Source organism: Hemicordylus capensis, chromosome 1 (assembly GCF_027244095.1).
Source record: "Hemicordylus capensis ecotype Gifberg chromosome 1, rHemCap1.1.pri, whole genome shotgun sequence".
Taxonomy (NCBI): domain Eukaryota; kingdom Metazoa; phylum Chordata; class Lepidosauria; order Squamata; family Cordylidae; genus Hemicordylus; species Hemicordylus capensis.
The window spans coordinates 261,007,439-261,026,316 of NC_069657.1; the positions used below are offsets into that span (position 1 = coordinate 261,007,439).

Genomic DNA, 18,878 nt, shown 5'->3' on the forward strand with positions numbered 1-18,878 from the left:
TCCCCGTGTACCCTTATGACACATGTTTGGTACGTCTGCTCTCTACATTTTGAGGTCTACCTTAAATTTTAAACTTGTCCTTGTGAGCTGGGGCATGGGAAATTCAGAGTAGAGAATGTCATGCACCCTGACTTAAGGCTGTCACACAGGCTGGAAGTGTGGGGGCAAATAAAGGAAGGGGATGGGGCTGTAGCTCCATAGAAGAGCAGCATCTGCTTTGCTTTCAGAAGGGCCCAAGTGCAATCCATGGATTCTCCGGGCAGGGCTGGCAAAGACTCCTGTCTGAAAGACCAGAAAGCCTCTGCCAGTCAGGGCAGACAAAGATGGACCAATGGTGAATTTAGAATATGTGAAGTGGTAGATCAGGAAGTGGCGAAATCTGACAGTCGCTCACCTTAAGCGCACAAACAGGCAGATGGTAGTATGTCAACCAACTAGGAGTAGGTTGGTGGTGGAGCCTGGATGGCTTGTCACAAGTGCCCAGTGTTTACCTTGGTTTGTTTGTTTTTAAACTATCTTGCAAGAGTTCAGTGTTTACCCAGAATGTGTTTCCATTTACATACATACCTTTAGTGAGCATTAATAGGGGTGTTGCTCCAAAATGAACCCTGAAAACTCTCTCTCAGAAGACCAAAATAAGATTTCTTTCCGCATCTCAGCTTCCACTTGCTCTTGCTTTGTGGCTTTTGATCATCTGGCACTTGCAACAGAGAAATGTGGCTGCAAGCTTATAGAAAGGTGTAATTTGCCTGGTTAGATAACACTCTGTTTAAGTATCCAGTGCTGCATGTAATAAGGATTTTGCACGCCTGGATGTGCATCTAAATTGGATTCACAAAATGTTTGGGGAAGATATTTTGCACCCACAATTAGACATTAATTTTGCATTTGCCATTCACCCAGAAACATCTCTTTGCTTACTATTTTACATTCCCATTTTTTCCTGCCTCATTTGCTGCATGTAAACAGCAAAGACATCATCTCTCTCTTTTGGTGCATATGTTATATTGTATTCATGGCATGCACATATTTTTATTGAGAAAAAGGTTGCTCCTTGGGCATGCACACTATGTTTAGACTTCCCTATGATCTTGATCTAGGTGCCCTAGAGCGGGGCTGCACAACTTGGGCATGCCTGCAGATGTTGGACTGCAATTCCCATCATCCTCAGCTATTGGCCACCATGGCTTGGGATGATGGGAGTTGCAGTCCAATAACAACTGGAGGGCCTGACATTTTGCAGCTCTGCCCTGGCGCAATTGTTCTGAAGAAGATTGTGCATTGGGCATACCCAGCATTGAACTGAATGAACTGCCATTTGGAACACTTGACGTACTGCATTTATATCATGCCCTTCTTATTTCGTGCTCAGGATGGCACACACAGTTCTTCCTGGCTCCATTTACCCCTCACAGCAACCCCGTGAGGTAGGCTGGGCGGGGAGTTGGTGATTATCCTGAGGTCACCCAGTGAGCTTCATGTCTGAGTAGGGATTTGAACCCAGATCTCCCCAGTCCTAGTCCAGTGCACTAAGCAGTACACTACACTGGCAGTCTTGGCTGGGTTCAAGTTGCCTACTTTGTGTGCATGTGTTTGGGGAGAGACATTAAGGTCATTCTCACAACTGCTGTTGGTGGGACCAGGGAGGGTGGTGGTGGGGAGGAAGGCAGGATCACACCTGCCTTCCTCCCAGGCAAGCACCATTCCTCTTTGGCCACACCACTCACGTGCCCACATGAGCCACCCTTCAGGGAGCAGCGCAGCTATCTGGAAGCCGGGGAAATGAAGCCCGACCTCCAGAAACCCCACAATGCCCTGTGTGAGCAGTGCAGTGCAATGGGGGATTTCCCCACTCTTAGGTGCTCTAGCCACTCAGCTCTATGAACTCTTGGTCTGCAGGCAGCCCGGACATTTATACAACTGGGGGCTGGGGTAGGAGGAGTAGGAAGGTGCACTTGCTGGGGTAGAAGGGTGATCTTACACGCTTCTACTTTAGTATAGGCCGGGGTAAAAAGCCTGGGCTGTCCCGGCGAAGAGTGCCAGGATTGGGACCAGTCCGTGAGCTCCACACAAGCAGCCCTACGTGGGTAGGGCTGTGCAAACCCAGGTAGGGCTGCTGGTATGCATGCCCTCATTGTTTCATTAATCACTCATATTTAGGTATTAATGGTACTTGTATGCAGTAATCATTGTTGCAGTCCGAACTAAGGGCTATTTGTTCTGTGGCTCACTAAGATGGTAAACTTTGTCTGGGCTGAAGCATTCAGACACCAGGTGGCAGATCACATGATTGCATGCTCCTCCATACCAAAACTAAACCGAAAACCTGAACACAGAGAAAAGGGGTATCGGGAAGAAGACTGAGCTACAACCCTTTGGGGGATGGGCAGACGTTTCCAAGTTTGGTCCTGGACCCTGACATCAGCACACAGGAGTGGGAAAGACTTGTGTCTCAAATCCTGGAGAAATACTGCCAGTACTGGGCCAGATGGACCAGCAGTCTGACTCATTATAAGGCAAGTTCCTATGTACCCTTCCCCTGACATGCTAGTTTCCTATGAGGAGGGAATGTTTTTGTATGGAAGCACATCGGAGCCCCTATCTGCACTACAGGCTCACCACCTTTGTGAGAATTAGGCCCAGATTGTACTGACTAGGGAAAGCCGCTAAAAGGCTCATATATAAGAGGAGTAGAGAGGTGGAACAGTTCCTCTGAATAATCTGACTTCCCCTTGAATAATAAAACTGTTTCTGGCACAGCACATCATCTATTTTTGTTCTGAGTGAGAGCTTGACAGCTAAGCAAACTTCAACGTTCTTTAGCTGGCAAATGTCACCAGTTCCTCTCCCTTTTCTTCCCCCTGCCCCGCCACCTCCCCACTCCCACTTGCATAAGATGATCCACTGGTGAATTATTTCCAACTCAGCTTCAACATCTCACTTGCATAGCCATGCAATTAAGAACCCCAGTGGAGGAGCACTTTTTCATTCAGAAGGCATATGTGAGAACTCTCATACAGACTGGGGAGACTTGTATGGTTCTGCTCTCTCAGAGCCTGCTGTCAGCCTGCTGTCAGCAACTTGCAAGAGAAACACTAAAGCAAGGCTGCACACCTTTGGCCTTCCAGCTGATGTTGGACTACAGCTCCCATCATCCCTGACTATGGGGCATTGTGGGTGGGGATGATGGGAGTTGTAGTCCAACAGCAGCTGGAGGGCTGAAAGTATGCATCCCTGCTCTAAAGTGTCTGATGTCTATTCCATTCATGTTTTCCAAACTCTACTGCATGTCCCATGTTTCGCCCCCAAACTAGCATGAATTAGAAGAGTGTGTGAAGGAAGCCCATGCCACTCTGAAAAAAGCTGTGGGGGGGCAGAGTTGAAGAAAGCTGGCAGGGGGGGATACACTCACTGGGTGGCACTGAATGAGTGGGTAATTAAAACAGTTTGGACACCATATTTGGCTGTGCAAAAACATTTGATGGAGGGTGTCGGTGATGAAAAGAGAGGCACAACGGAAAGAGCGAAATACAAAAGACTTGCAGAAAGAATATCCTCTATAGAGTTGTGGGGCACTTGTATCAGGGCTGTGCATGAAGTGTTTCATGCATCCCTGGAGTGGTGGAGAGTGGTAGCTTTAAAAGGAGGCGCACAGGTGCCTACCTGCTCCTCCGCTGTCCCCGCCGCCCCACCGCAATGCTGTCCATTCTCTCTGTGCTAAAAAGCCCTGAGCTTCGCAGCTGCTCCCCTGTTCCCAGCAGCGCATGCACACACTGTTGAGGCGCCAAAACGACTTGGGCACATCCATAACTTGTGTGACAAGTAGCCAAAGCTTTCCCTCGGTCTCCAGCGCCAAGACTTTACTAAACCAGACAGAGGCCCGCAATGTAGTAATCTGACAGACAGAGATTTAAGAAGCACAAAAAGCAAGGCCTGGAATGTATGCTTACCAAATCAGCGGAGCTCTACCAACCCCTCCCCGCCAGCTTGTTGGTGTCCTGCTAACTAAGGGCTGGGTAAACTTGGCTCTCCAGCAGTTGTTGGACTATAACTCTCATCATCGGCGGAGTAGGGCTGGGAGAGGCCTACCATCTCCAGGTAGGGCTGGGAGAGACTCCTGCCTGAAACCTTGGAGAGCTACTGACAGTCAGAGCCAACAATCCTGAGATAGATGGACCAATAGTCTGACTTAGTAGACCAGGGATTCTCAACATTGGGTCCCCAGATGTTATTGGACTTCAAGACCCATAATCCCCAACCAAAGGCCACTGGGACTGGGGATTATGGGAGCTGAAGTCCAATAACATCTGAGATCCCAATGTTGAGAATCCTTGCAGTAGACAGTAGCTTCCTAAAGGATGATGGGAGTTGTAGTTCAACATCTGGAGGGCCAACTTTGCCCAGCCCAGTGCTAGCTGCTAGAAGCTGCTTCATCCAGGAAAAAAAGTGCAACAATATCTTAATAGCTAAATAGGATGGGCCAACACTTTACAATAACTACCCATGCCCCCTGAATCCCACCCCTGGTTTTATAAGTGGAAAATGTAAGAATTGCCTGTTCTTCATTTATAAAATGTATACATTAACGTTTCCTCAGCGAGTAACCACAACCAGTCAATCACCGCGCACCCTAGACTCCATGGAAGGGCATAATTTATTAAATTTGCTGTCACAAGATGGCCCAGGCTTAGATGGCTTTAAAATAGGAATAAATACATTTATGGAAAACAGGTCTATCAGTGATTGCTATATATATGTGGCTATATGCTACATTTAGGTTCTCAGATATGATATTGCCTGTGAATAACCAGTTGCATAAAGGGTAACATTGTGGAAGGGCTGTTGCTTTCAAGCCCTGCTTGTCGGGCTTTTTAGAAACATCTGATTGGCCACTGCTGGAAACAGGACGAGAGACTAGATGGAACTTTGATCAAATTCAGCAGAACTTTTTTCATGCTCTTTAATCAACAGCCACAACTTCCAGGCAGGAATATCCCCTAATCCTGCTCTATTTAGAAACTGACCACTGAGATGACAATACTTATCCTGAACTCGGTTTCAACTGTGCTATTAGCCTGAAGAAGAAGAAGAAAATTCTATTTATACCCAGTAAGACTCTGGGAGGAAGAGTCCTTCTTCAGCTGGCATGCTTTGTTTGTGTCTAAATTATTTACCATTGTCTAGAAAGTAAAAAACAAAACAAAACACCCTTGCTCATGTGGCTGCCTTTTCTCTGTGAATCCTGACGGTGGTAAGAATTGATCCTCGAGGAGAGAAGTGTGTTGTTCTTTTGTAAGCTAACTTGTTTAATAGCTCTTCACAATAACATCATTTTAAAAAGTATACGTTTCAAAGTCAGAGATTCCTGCTGGCAGCGAGCATCAGATTTCTCTCTGGTGGGACCAAGGCTCTTCCGCCCGAGGTGTTGCACTTTGAAAACGTACTTGGAATGGAAACACCTCTATGAGGGTGCTTTTTTTTTTTTGTCTTCCTCTTTGAAAAATATGGAAGAAAATATCTAATTCAAGCATAGCATGTACTTCTCTTAACCTTGCGCACATGTTTACAGAAGGGCCTGCTTTGAGATAAACATATTTCTTTGCAGCAAGGAAAGACACATCTTAAAAACCAAGCCTTCGTGCCCAGATTTGCACATGATGTTTTCCAGATTAGGGACAACTCCTGTGAGTTTTTCTTATGCCTGGATACCAGCATAAACATATTGTGCAGTTGTGTGTCTACAGGACATGCTGCTTGCTTTCCATTAAATCCATGTATTTTGGTGTGGACCCCAGAGGCCTGTAAAAGATTGTTCTGAGAAGAAGGGGGTTGCATGCATGACAAAACGTGTCCAATATATTTGAGCATGCAGCTCTCACTTCAGAGTTATCCTCTCAGCCACCTAAGGGTGAGGATGGGAAGTGGGGATTTGGGACCCTTGCTACCTAACTAAAGCTACAGTTTGTCTATTTACAGTACCCTACCCAATGATGGGTATTGGGCTGATGGCATGGAGAAGATGTTGATGCTACAGTGGAGGTGTCATGTGGTGGTTTCTATGAGAAACAGCTCACCTCATTTCATCTCTTCTCTCCCTCTCCCCTTTCCCATTATGAGTGGCTTATAGCACTTTAGGACATAGTAAATACGTCTGAAGATTGATCTCCTGGGAAGTGTAATGTATACATTAACACTTTACACTGGATTTGACTGCTGCGCAAACTTTCTTTGGAAGAGCCTTTTTAATCTAAACTGTTGAGTTCATTTTGTTTTCACTTCCTCACATCATCCTGAAACTGCGGAGTTCCTAGTAATTCTTTAGCCTATTTCTCAAGGAGGTGGTAAGCCTATATCTGCACTGTATCACTTGGGACTGAAGGTGAAGGCTCAAATGATTTGAATGTTTCTCAGTACAAAAAGATGATCTCCACAGGGAAAACTACATGCCAGAGAAAAGCAGTCTAGCCTAGCTGTGACAAGCGAGTTATCTATTTACAGAGGACCTTTTCTTTAATGGAGGAGATTTTGATCACATGACAACCCCCCACCCCACTCTGCAATCTGAAGTATTATAGTCTAGTTCATTAAGAACTAGACCAAAGTCTAATTTCCTGTCTTAAGATAAGGCTAAATTTGCTGCCAAAATTCAGATCCTACCCTGAGTTTAGGTTGAATACTGCAGGTCTTTCACTTCTGAACCCTAAATAAAAATTTGATTTTGATTTTCTAATTTCAGAAAATTAGAACATTTGTTTTTTTTAAAATACAAATATCTGATGTGCAGGAATAATAAGAATGGTTGTAGTACATACAAAGTCACAGAAATCTCCATTAGAAACTCCCATTAACTCACATGAAGTTGATTCCTATCATGTAGAGCAAGAAGTCCACATAATTCAGTGGAGACAAAATTCAATGACAGTCAATGGGTAGTCACCAAGTTATAAGTCCATATCGACAGTCCATATGAGCCCTCCACATATTGGTATGTGGTTAAGCTGGTGTAGTAACAATTGCAATAACAATCTTGAAGTTTTTGAATGCAGAAAGTAGGTAGGAACTTTAACTGTCTCTCATAAAACTAGAAGTCAGGTTCATCCATTGAAATTGACTGGGAGCATATTCAGATGATCCACAGTGGGAAAAATAAATAAAAACATTTCAGGAGCTCCTTTAAATGTGGCCAACACCTCTCAGGTCAACAACAACAACAACAACAACAACAATTTATACACTGCTTTCCAAAGGTTTCCAAAGCAGTTTAGATAGATAGATAGTTAGATAATAAATAAGGTCCTGCTCACTTATTCCCAGTGGGGTCTTTTGTTCATCCCCAAAGTTGCTAAATCTTACATTCTTGGATAAATTACAAATGATAACCTTAGTGGGGTTATGTCCATCACCATGTGCTTGCACCAGCTGTTATACATGGGAAATACCAACTGGTCTCAGAAAAAACAAATTATTGAGCACAAAAGGAAAACTAGGCATCATATTAGGGCTGCACCACTAATGTAGCACTTCCTGGAATACAAGCCTTCTCCAGAGGAATTTAAGTTTTCTGCTGTGAAAGATGTTAAGCCTCACAGGTTCCATTGGATTCATATGGAAATTATGGCATTCCAAATGTATACCTTGAACATTATTTCTCTCTACAGGTTAAATTTAAAAACCTGAATATGGTCGTGATTCTGGGATTTTCTTTAGAATGTTTTCTTAAATTGCTCCTTTTTGTAGTATTATTGAAATCATTTGGGATTCCTACACTAATTTGAAGATTTATTGGATTAGAGTTTACCTTAGCCTGAAGCTAATGTGGGTGATGATGTTCATCTACAGTTTCTTGCTGTTAGCTGGTTTTCGGGTTCCTTGGTGGAGCTGGGTGTGTTGATGCTCCCAAATGTGTGAAAAGCTTTTCTTCTGCAGGTTTTGTGTCAGTATACCTATATTAAATATATTTTATTGCCCGACCTTGCTGTGCCTCATAAAGTTTAGGTTATTCTTGATTTTGTGCAGATTCGGGAGAATTTTGATGATTCTCCACTGGAAGAGGCACATGGCCTTCCCATTACCTGGCATGCTGGTGCTCTCTGTCACCTAATTGTGTGGAGGGATGGTCCATATGAATCCCCCTGCATGATTAGGCAATGGTGCTCGGAGGGACAGACATGCATGGCCACATTCCTCCCTCATGCATTTGAGGGGCTGGTTGAAAGCATTGTCTGAAAACAGCCTTGGATTTTAACTCATTTGGAAGACTACTCCTTATTTCTGTTCTGGCTCCTTTATAAGAGTTCTTAAAAATAAAATACTATCTTTATTTTTTTTTCTCCCTTTGGATTGTGACTCGGCTTTTATTTTGGCCTTATATTCTTTTGAATCAATTACAAATCTTAGATATTGGCCTGCTGAACAGCTTGTTACTGCAACATGTTTAAGGAACAGCAGTTCCTTTCCCCCCGTGAACTGCTAAAGATGCTCATACTTTTCATACCCATGTGCATAGGATGTTAGCCTAAGCTTTCCATGTACAAGCAGTACTTTAGCTCTAGTTCAAACCAATGGCTACAATCCACTGGCCATTATTTATTTATTTGTTTGTTCGATTTAATTAATTAAACTTGTGCCATCGAGAGGAGAGCTGGTTTTGTGGTAGTAAGCATGACTTGTCCCCTTAACTAAGCAGGGTCCACCCTGGTTGCATATGAATGGGAGACTAGAAGTGTGAGCACTGTAATATATTCCCCTCAGGGGATGGAGCCGCTCTGGGAAAAGCATAAGGTTTCAAGTTCCCTCCCTGGCTTCTCCAAGATAGGGCTGACAGAGATGCCTGCCTGCAACCTTGAAGAAACTGTTGCCAGTTTGTGAAGACAATACTGAACTAGATAGACCAGTGGTCTGACTCAGTATATGGTAGCGTCCTATGTTCCTATGAGTCGGTGTCAACTCCTAGTGACCACAGAGCCATGTGGTTTTCTTTGGTAGAATATAGTAGGGGTTTACCTTTGCCATTTCCCATACAGTAGGGAAGTGCAAATTGATTTAGGTGCATATTTGGTCTAGGAGCGGAGAGCTGGTCTTGTGGTAGCAAGCATGACTTGTCCCCTTAGCTAAGCAGGGTCTGCCCTGGTTGCATATGAATGGGATACTTGATGTGTGAGCACTGCAAGATATTCCCCTCAGGGGATGGAGCCGCTTTGGGAAGAGCATCTAGGCTCCAAGTTCCCTCCCTGGCTTCTCCAAGATAGGGCTGAGAGAGATTCCTGCCTGCAACCTTGGAGAAGCCGCTGCCAGTCTGTGAAGACAATACTGAGCTAGATAGACCAATGGTCTGACTCAGTATATGGCAGTTTCCTATGTTCCTATGTACTTGTTGTGGGCAATTTGTGGACAAAACAAATCACTCTTGTGCTAGCTTGCCAGATTTGGGTACAAAACAAATGCTGACTGTAGAATTCTGTAGATTCAGACCTCCATTTTGTGGCGATCTCTCTTGCTGTCCCCATTTTGTGTTAGGGATTTAAAAAAAATAAAAATAAAAATAAAAATCCCGCCCTCCCAAGTTTCTAATTGGTGACTTACAGTGTGCAATGATTGGCTGGCAATTCCCCTCTAGTTCCAGATTGGCTCATTTCCATTTAAATCTTGTGTTGCCAGGGATGACTGACCCTGCATTGGCTAGGAGAAGGGTCAAAGAAGATACGAGGGTTGAGGGAGTTCAAAGGAGGGATTTTCAAATGTACTTAAGGAGACAGCCAGCCACCATTCTGCCTTTCTGCCTCTTGGGAGAAGGGGTGGGGGGGCAGAGGAGCTTTGCTTTGCCTTGCCTTGCCTTCCTGCTGCTGCCTGGAGTGGATTCTCTGCTTTTTGTTCCTGCTTTACTGATTGAGGAAAAGAGAAGTGAATTTTTTTCCACCCCCTTCTTGCTACTGAGAGAATCACTGCCTGTGCCTGCTGTCTGTATGAATTGATTTTAGTACAAAATGATTTGTACCTAAATCTACCTGTTTCTGGGGATTTGTGGACAAAACAAATCACCTCTGTGCTAGCTGGCCAGATTCAGACCCAAAACAAATCACGGGTGATTCGATTCGGGTACAGATCGAATCAAAAACATTGATTCATGCATATCCATACCGCGCAGTATGAGATGATGCCTTTCAGCATCATCCTATCTCGCTGCTGCCCAATATAGGTGTTTCCCATAGTCTGGGGAACATAGGAAGCTGTCATATACTGAGTCTGACCATTCATCTATCTAGCTCAATATTGTCTTCACAGACTGGCAGGAATCTCTCTCAGCCCTATCTTGGAGAACATAGACTCTTCTCTGAGGAAAGGCCTTCTAGAAAGGCAAGTGATATTACCTCCCAGACGGGAGAACAGACTGTGTTACTGAGCTGAGGTAAGGAACTTCTGGAGCTGGAAAAACAGTTTGGAGACTGACACATCAAGTGTGAGGTGAATGAGGTTTTCCATTTGTGAAGGAAAAAGAATATGGTTACTCTTCATTTAAGGCACTTAGAATTTCTCGGGGGGGGGGACAGTTTAAGATTTAGACAGTTTAAAATAGTTTAGATAGGTATTGAATTCTTTCTCCAATCAGGACTAGTTTTTGTTTTTTTAATAGGAAAAAATAGCCATTTGAATGTTAAAATTCAGGAATTACATAAGTATAAATATTGAGGGGACAGAAATGACAGCTGAGCAGATTTGTACTTGCTTGTCACGATGGCTTTCCTAGCAGTACAGTGTGTATGCTGAAAAGCAGGTTGATGGGAGTCCATGCCAACTAAAGCCAGCTTTGGAAGCACATGTAGTGTGAAGAGGCAAGGAGAGAAGCCAAGTGTAACAGTGGTGAGCATGTTGGCTTCCCTTTCCCCCTAGTTACACGGAGACTAAGGAAACTCAGGCACAGAAGAACGTAGAGGGAGGAAGAGGAGAGGGAAGTGGTCATTGCTTAAGAAGCCTCTCTCCAAACTTTAAAACTCTGTCTGTAAATGCATACCCAGCAATCCCCTCAAATGCCTATAGCCTTGTTTATAAATAAGCAAGCCAACGGACAACTTCCTCCTGCATTCCGTTTTGTCTGCACACAGTTCTAAGGAGTAGGAACGAAGGAGCTTCTGATAATGCTCATTAATGGAGACCCAAGTCAATGCATTCTCAAGATATATAGGCTGCATTCGCACATAATGGGAAACCAGAATTAAAAGGGCCAGAGGTTGCCAAACCTGTACATCTGGATGTGTGCAACTTCAGTCACGTTTGGTAAGTGAACTGAGGTTGTGCTCAGCAAACTCCAATTCGAACCCTCAGCTTGTAGTGAGTTTCGCTGCTCATACCCGAGTTTGAGTTCCACGGCGTTACATGCAAGTGCAGAACTGGAAGCTGCATTTCCTGCATTTGGAGTTGAGGGAGGAAACTGCTCCCTCTCTCCAGCTGTGATTGGCTGTGCCGGGCTTTCCTTCATGCAAGAAGGAAACCCGCACAGCCAGTTCCCCCTCTTCTCCTTAGTCTCCCTGACTGCAGAGAGGCTGCTCTCTGTTTCGTCTGAATGCGGACAAGGCGAGTGGGGTGGGGAGTGGAACCACGGGTTCCACTGGACCCGCAGTTCCGCATTACATACGCATATAGCCATAATGTGGTTCATTCCCTCAGCCCAGGTATTCCAGTGCTCTGTGAACCTTTGCGGGCCTTATCTGTTAATTCAAGAGAGGGGTTTTCTGTTTCTTTCTGTGCATTCTGGATATATTAAAAATAATTAGGACAGCTTATTATAAAGAAAGATACTGTATACAACTACAGGCAAGTCTAATTTAAACCTGTACATTCTTCTTAAATGTCCTTGGCTGTTTCTCTTCCAAATAGTTGTTCATACTGGGCTCTCTTCCCTTACTGTGTTAGCCTTGACATGACAGACAATACCCAAGGAAGAAAATGAGCAGGTGATTAAAACATCTCTGAAAGCCCATAGCTGAGGGCCCATGATAGTTTTCTGGTACCTCCTCCTTTTCCCATGTGACATTGCTGCAGTTTATCCTTCCAATCAATGCTCCTTTCAGATGCAACAGCTGTAGAGGGAGTTCCAAAGCATGGATGTAGGAGATAAGGACCAGGCATCTTGAAATACTTAACTTTTCGTTCACAAGGTAAGTTTGTTTTATCCCTCAGTTTCTGCAAACATCTTGAGAAAAAATTACTGCCGCATAAGGCCAAAATAAGAGAATCACAGCATGCTTGCATCTCATGTCTTTGTCTGCTCCAGTGCTTTTGGAGTTGGCAATTCATGAATGTTGCATGGGCTAGGATTCAGGCTTATTCCCTTCCAGCTGTCAGTTCCCCAGTAGTTGGTAAGCAGTCTTTGCAATGATCATCTTGTCTTACGGAGATAATATTAGAGATAATGGAGATAATATTAATATTTAGAATGTGAGCCCTTTGGGGACAGGGAGCCATCTTATTTGTTATTTCTCTTTGTAAACCGCCCTGAGCCATTTTTGGAAGGGCGGTATAGGAATTGAATTATTATTATTATTTCTTGTTTACACAGTCAGACAGGTGTTATTGACTGGTTTGTTTTATCCAGACATCGAGTCCTTCCCAAGGACCTGGGATGGCTGAATTTTATTGTCAGCAGTTATAGATATCGTCGCAGAATATAGGCTGTTCCCAGTAAAGCTGCTTTTTGTAATTGGCTGATGGTGATTTCTGTGGCCCCTATGGTGTTGAGGCGCTCTTCAAGGTCTTTTGGAACTGCACCCAGGGCGCCAATGACCACTGGGATTATTTTGGTCTTTTTCTGCCACAGCCTTTCAATTTCAATTTGTAGATCTTTGTATATTGTGATTTTTTCTATTTCTTTTTCTTCTATTCTGCTATCCCCTGGTATTGCTATGTCGATTATTTTAACTTCTTCTTCTTCTTCTTCTTCTTCTTCTTCTTGTTTATTATTATTATTATTATTATTATTATTATTATCATTATTATTATTATTATTATTATTCCCACCATGTCCACATTCATCTCCATTTGTTATAGGTGACTCTGAGATGCATCTCCCCCTGCCCATGCATCTGAACCATCAATATCTTAGGAAAAAATATGCATGCATGTGGACGTAATGTGACCCAATTACTGCTGTCCAGTTAATGCTTGAAGTAATAGTCAAAAGCATGCATTTCTGACCTAAAGACAGATTTCCAGAGTGTTCAGAACCTATTTCCTAGGCATTCAGTCTACCTGCTAAATTAAAGTGGAAGATTCAGACTTGGTAAAGTCATTCATCGGCCTAGCATTTATGATAACTGTCCAGATGAAGCTGGGAAGCATAAATGCAAGATAGTAAGAGCTCAGGAAAGCCTGTTAATGAAAAATAGTGATCCTGATTACTGAGGCCATTGAGCTTAAATATCCAGTTTACTGGCACAAAGGCGCCGACCACATTTTATGAATACAGCCATTTGCAGGGCTGGACCTTCAAGATTGGGGCTGCTGAAGCACAGCCTGATGAGAACAAGCAAAGTAGCAAATACAAGTCTATGCAGAATGAGTCTAAGTTGCCATATCATCAGACTAGTGCTGTGAATGCCCCAACTAGGGGTGTGCATGGATCTGGTTTGCCTGGTTCGGTTTAAATCCGAATTGTATTCATACCTACCTGGCCCAGTGCCAGGTCTGTCTGAACTGGGTCCCATTCAGTTTGGCCATTGAACTGGGCCGAACCAGTTCGGAGATATACTTGTAAAGGGGAATCCACTGAGGATTCCCCTTTATAAGTAGCGGGGGCCCTTTGGAAGGTAAGGGGCAGCCAGGCAGAGGTGGCAAAAGATGTAAAGCGCTGCTTACGCTCCCAGCGCACACTCCCTTCTCCTTTTACCAAGCCACCAGCTCGTTAGCAGCTCAGTTCTGGCCTCCACACATGCATGAAGGCCATTTGCGGGGCCACTGCCCCAGTTCGGTCCACAATTGAACCTACAAACCAGGTCTAGTTCGAGGTGAACTGGTTCTGCACAAACTGCTTGTATGCATCCCTAACCCCAATGTGCCTATTGGCAAGTATGTCACAAACACTCTATAAGAATCACGACAGGAAAATGCAGTATTTATTCACAGTGCCTGATATGAACTGATATTTAGAATGGTGGTAATGGCTCATACCCATATTTGTGCGCCATTTGCACTTAAAACATGGAGTCCACAGCTGGAAAGACTGAGCCACACAATCACACCATAGGCTATGCTAAAACTAGGCCATAAGCCCAACGTTTTCTAGGAAAAACTCTAGCACCAGAAATCAGTTGCCTGAAGGGACCAGGTTTTGGCGTCCCATTTGCCACATACTCACCCTTATAGCTAGTATGCTATACTCTCCCTTGCTGGAGGGAAAGGAAGGAAAATAAATGCACCCAGCCAGCAAAAGCTGGGTGGGAATGAGCTCTGGAGGGCTCGTGCAGGCCCTCTGGAGACTGGGCTATGTCCACATGCGCATGATGTCCAGGGGCATATCTATAGGGGGCGGGGGGCACGTGCCCCGGGCGCCACTTGAAGGGGGGGCGCAATTTCTTAAAATAAAATAATTAAAAAAAATGGCCACCAAAAACAAAATGGCCACTGGGCATGCTCAAATGGCCTCTGTGAGGCCCTAGGGCATGCCACGCCTCGCAGAGGCCATTTGAGCATGCACAGTGGCCATTTTGTTTTTGGTGGCCATTTAAAAAAAAAATTCTAAAAAATGACCACCGTACATGCTCAAATGGTGCCTGTGAGGCCCTAGAGGCCAGTGGGAGGAGGGGAAAACTTTGCAGACCCCCCACAGTCTTTAAGATGTCCCCCGAAGGGGCTACAGGTAAATTTTTTTTTTTAAAAAAAATATAATATGTCACTGTACACATATTCATATTGGCACTATGTACAGAGAATAAGGGCTTGTGAATACTGAGCTGAAGTTTATGAGCTAAGATTGTATCCATTTGCTCTTACTTTGCTTCTTGTGATAAGTGAGTTAAATGTGATGTCTTAATAATATGGCTATTAATGGTCAGTTTGTCTTTGAATCAATGTGAAATCCTTAGTATTAAGTGCCACTGGGAGTTTCTTGCTCTTTCTCTCATTTTTACTGTCTTTCTGAAATACTAGAATATATTCCAAGCAGTGACACAGTTTACTCTGCATATCATTTAATTATTTTCAGAGTATCTGGGAAAAGTCAAATTCTCCATTTATTTTTAAAACTTATGTAATCGTGATGCTACAATGCATAGCAGAGAATTAGACAGGCACTTCTTTTAGTTTTTCCAATTACAACTCCGCATAATATTTGGGGATTTCATGAGCCCCAGCATACTGAAATTTGTCGTTTTCCAGCATTTTAACCTGAGCTATCCAAACAAATTAATGATAGCCCTACAATTTGGATAGTTTTAACAAATAAATCTGAAGTGGTAGATAGGAGCTTGACCACATGTATGATATTGGTAATTTTTGTAATTTTTTAAATTTTTAAAATAAAAGTTTTCTGAAACATGTGTGTCAGTCAGATGTATGTTGGGGGGGTACGGCGGGGGGCGCAATTTCAGTGCTTGTCCTGGGCGCCGTTTTCCCTAGTTACGCCACTGATGATGTCACAAGCAAAAGGGGTGTGGCCCAGTGTTCCCTTTAAGGTGTGCGCATGTGTGTGTGCTCACATGTTTTTTGATGTCCATTCAGTTAATTTTAGATCCCGCTCAGGTTTAATCTGGATGCATGTGCACACACACTGCCTTGATACTGCTGCCCAGAACAAAGCTCATTCCGCCCACAGTTGAAAAAAATTAGAGAGAATACTGGTATGGCCTGGTCTCAGTGTTTGCTGGCTGGGTGCATTTATTTTCCTTCCTCTCCCTCCAGCAAGGGAGATAAAGGGAAATAAATGCACACAGCCAGTAAACACTGGCTAGGAACGAACTCTGGAGGCCTTGCACGGCTCTTCTGTGGCTCATGGCCGGGTTCTTTGAACCTATCTGCTCAATGGTGGCTCCACCCCGATTGCAGTGTCCTTACTTAGATAGAACAATATCAACTTACTTTCCCCAAGTAGTTGTTTTGTATACCATCTCAAGAAACATAAAGGTACTGAGAATGAGCTGAACATAAGGAAGCAACATGTTTTTGGATGGCACAATTGCCCAGATGGTCCAGCACTATAAAGAGCATTCATTCACATTAAGCAATCATAGATAAATACAAGAATTGGTGTGCTTGCATATATCATCTTGCTTCGATCCTTGTGATTAATTGGACTAGTGACATCCATAATGGAATGGTTGTGCAGTGTTTTTAGTTTATTTATTTATTTATTTATTTATTTATTTATTTATCATATTTATATACTGCCTGTGTCTCTAGGCAGTGTATGCAATTTAAAACATGACAAACATAAAACAGAGTAAAAGACAATTAAAACAATTTCATAGAATAAAAGGTTGACTTTCTTTTCAGAATATACTGCTTACTGTTCACAAAACTGTACACTGGCATGTCCAGCATTTTACTTGACGTAATTTCTGGTTGCTTCACTTCATATCACTATCATTAAGTTCACTTCATATCATAGATATAAGGTGAAAAGAGAACCCAGAGTGCATTCACATGTATTCATATGTATGGTTGCAGATCTGTTTATCTGTATACTGGTGTGTATGAATATGTGTATACACATACACATAGAGATACATACATTTATACTGTGAAGGATGAAGATCAGTTTTACTCTAAGACTTCTAAGTTTGCCTTGGCTTTAATTTTTAACCAAAATCTTTTGCATTGCATGATGTGTTAATGAAAAAGTATACTTAGAAATTATGCATTCTTACTTCCTGTGAAAACGATGCTTCTCCTTGGATATCCATAAATAAACACTGTGTTATTAAACCATAATTAGACTTCCATTCACTGCAGTCTTCCACTGATATTTACGAGAAGCATTAGAAAGGATTTGGGGGGGACTATATCGTTTAGTCCTTTCTAACCAGCTACTGCTGATTTCTAATTCTTGATCTGATGAACTGAATGAAGAGGTGCCCTCAGTGTCAATGAGACAACCATGAAGACGCTGTAGGAGGGATAGCTTTCTGTCCTATTTTACTCTGTGTAGCTCCTCAGATCTGAAACCCTTGCCGTGGATGTACAGATGATGGATTCTGGCACCTGTCATTTTCATATATCTGCTATCATTCAGGGTTCTCATGAAACTCCATAGTAGCATGTGGGGATACTGAGGGGCCAGCAGTGCTGCTTGTACACAGTAGAAACAACTTCCATTGTCTCTTTAATAATGAGGGTATATGCTCATCATGTATGTGTGGAGATATATTGATGGTGGTGGTGGTGGTGGTGGTGATGGTGGTGTGTGTATGTAAGCACACAGAAAAGCAACTTGCCCTAGTCACAATAGATATATGTGTGTGATGAAATGGATTCTAGTATTCCATGAAAAGCTTATACCACAATAAATCTGTTAGTCTCTAAGATGCCACAAGATATGTGTGTGTGTGTGTGTGTGTTTTGCTGCAGCAAACTAATGTGGCTATTAGGCCTATGCAAACATTCTACTCCAAGTACCTGAAGCCAAATAATCTGCACTGACTGCCCATTGGTACCATGTGGAGGCAACCATTCCCATTGCTCATCCGCACACAGTGATGTGCTTTCCCCAGCATTGGCAGAGCCCCTTAAAGCAAAACGGAGCCCTGCCAAGCCCCCCAAGATGTCTGGGAAGCTGCACAGAGAGTAGGAGTGCAGACAGAGGGAAAGCTTGAGGAGCAACTGCACACTTCAATTTTTCACCGGGAAAGGAAAAACATATTTGGAGAGATATGGGTTATTAGGTTTGGTGGGTGGTGGGTGGGGTAATTCAATAAAATGAGGGAGGGAACTTTCCAAATGCTTAAGGAGGGTGTACTTCCCAGAGAGTGCTGGGAAGTGGCATTCTTTCCAGTGTTTTCCCAGGACTCCACTACCACAAGGGGGTGCTAAAACGGTCACCTCTGTGTGGTGCCAGTGTGAGGCTGTGTGGCTTATTCAACATTGGGTGTTCTAACTGAATATTTAGACAAGCCTAGCCGCTACCCTCACCCCCTGTAATAGATATGTCCATGGTGTTCAAGCTTTAGTCCCCGTCATCAAAATTTAAAAGCCAGCATTCTTTAAAAACAAAACAAAACAGGGGACCATGGGAAAATACAATAATTCTAAGAGAAAAGCTAAGTTATGGTTTCTGTGAGCACTCATCATTTTAGGGCACTCTCAAACAACAGCACAATGACCCAGGCCAAGCTGACACAGCCCATCACCTAAGCCCCTCACTGCTTGGGGAAACATTCATCGAGGGCCCTTCAGTGCATCACTTATTTGTTTCTTGGTCTGAACTTTTTAAACATATTACACTTCAACCTGAAGGTCTATATGTGTGAATGCTCTCCCACAGAAAGCTCCCTCTATGTAGTAAACTGTCACTTGGGGGAGAGGGCTATGCTACAGCTCTCTCCCAATGTACACATTTGCTATACGGATCATTTAAAAAAAAACAACAGCATGGGAAGAGCATTCAGAAATGCAGTCTTCCACTTGTTTTCAAAAGTGTTACACTCCAAAATTCTATAACCTCATTTAATGAAATATGTGAGCTGAATTTAACACTGGGAGGAAAGAATGGTGTTTTTGAATCACTTGCATCTCCTGGGAATAGTTCCACAGCATCCCTGAGTCTGTATTTCACAGTGCTTGTCATTTCTACCTCTTTAGCATGCCAGGGAGACAGAGATGTTCTGCTGAACCCCTTTTGACAGAAAGACAAGGGAAGCTTAGCAATCTGATAGCTAACCAAGTTAGCCACCTAA

The 18,878-nt window shown here is 43.4% G+C and overlaps 1 protein-coding gene across 5 annotated transcripts in view; it reads left to right on the forward strand.

Annotated features, from left to right (window-relative positions):
• Window positions 1–18,878, forward strand: part of PAK5 (p21 (RAC1) activated kinase 5) — a 160,369-nt gene that overhangs the window by 11,344 nt on the left and 130,147 nt on the right. For 3 of the 5 annotated variants that reach the window (XM_053284710.1, XM_053284714.1, XM_053284711.1), the window contains exon 2: window positions 12,066–12,152. The exons of the other annotated variants lie outside the window; for them this stretch is intronic. The gene's annotated coding sequence lies outside the window, so the exon portion shown is untranslated. The remainder of the gene's footprint in view (window positions 1–12,065; window positions 12,153–18,878) is intronic. 5 annotated transcript variants of the gene reach the window in all.